Source organism: Myotis brandtii, unplaced genomic scaffold (genome assembly GCF_000412655.1).
Source record: "Myotis brandtii unplaced genomic scaffold, ASM41265v1 scaffold434, whole genome shotgun sequence".
Classification (NCBI taxonomy): Eukaryota; Metazoa; Chordata; class Mammalia; order Chiroptera; family Vespertilionidae; genus Myotis; species Myotis brandtii.
The window spans coordinates 448937-450202 of record NW_005366599.1 but is presented as its reverse complement, the minus strand read 5'-3'; the positions used below and the strand labels follow the sequence as shown (position 1 = coordinate 450202).

At 59.2% G+C, this 1266-nt stretch overlaps 1 protein-coding gene across 1 annotated transcript in view; it reads right to left on the bottom strand.

Moving 5' to 3' along the window:
* PRDM16 (PR domain containing 16) overlaps nt 1–1266 on the bottom strand; it is an 82425-nt gene that overhangs the window by 70438 nt on the left and 10721 nt on the right. The gene's annotated exons all lie outside the window — the stretch shown is intronic.

The window sequence follows — 1266 nt, the reverse complement described above, 5'->3', positions numbered from 1 at the left end:
GGCCACCTGTGCCCTGAGCACGGGGACGGCATGTCCCTCCTCGGACCCAGGAGGCCCGTCTTCCCCGGGGCCCTCGGTGCTCCCGGCGCCGCCTTGACCCTGCCTGGTTGGGGGCGGGAAGGGCCACCGGGGCCGCTCCAGGGACGGTGTCCAGAACTCTGTGTCTCTCTGTGAGGCCTCCTGGGCCAGGTGGGTGGCACCTGGGACAGGGGTGGGGACCCCTGGGTGGCTCCTTCCCTCTCCTGCGCTGTCTAAGGAGCTGTGCGTGTACCGGACAGTCAGGCTGCTCCACTGAGCCCGGGGCCATGGGGTGCGCGGTCCCCACTCTGGCCTGGGACCTTTCTCCAGAAGCGGCCCTGGGCCCGGCCCCGCATGTCCTGCGTCTGGCCTGCGGTTCTTGCCTTCCCTCCATCGCCTGATGCGCAGGGCAGGGCCAGTGGTCTCAGAGGGAATCTCCAGGGGGTGGTGCACAGACAGGGACCGGACTTCATGTGAGAGCCAGGAACACCTGCGGCCTCCAAAGACCAACTTATTGTCAGCTCAATATCAGCTCAAGTGGTCTCAGAGGGAATCTCCAGGGGGTGGTGCACAGGCTTCATGTGAGAGCCAGGAACACCTGTGGCCTCCAACGACCAACTTATTGTCAGCTCAATGCCAGCTGAATATCAGCTCAATGCCAGCTCAATGTCAGCTCAATATCAGCTCAATGCCAGCTCAATATCAGCTCCATTTCAGCTCCATGTCAGCTCCATGTCAGCTTAATATCAGCTCAATGTCAGCTCAATGCCAGCTCAATGTCAGCTCAATGCCAGATCAATATCAGCTCAATGCCATCTCAATGCCAGCTCAATATCAGCTCAATGCCAGCTCAATGTCAGCTCAATGCCAGCTCAATGTCAGTTCAATGTCAGCTCAATGTCCGTTCAATGTCAGCTCAATGCCAGCTCAATGTCAGCTCAATGTCAGAGGAGTGGGACACGAGCTCCATTTCAGCTCCATGTCAGCTCCATGTCAGCTCAATGTCAGCTTAATATCAGCTCAATGTCAGCTCAATATCAGCTCTATGTCAGCTCCATGTCAGCTCCATGTCAGCTAATGTCAGCTCAATGTCAGAGGAGTGAGACATGTACCCACCCCTGGGGGTGCCACACTGGAGGGGACCCTCATCTCCCCCTGTCCCTGCAGCCCTGGGCCTGTCAGGGCTCCCTCTGTGCTCCGAGGGCCAGCTGACCTGCTGTCCTGACTGGCTCCTGGGGAAGGGGCGGG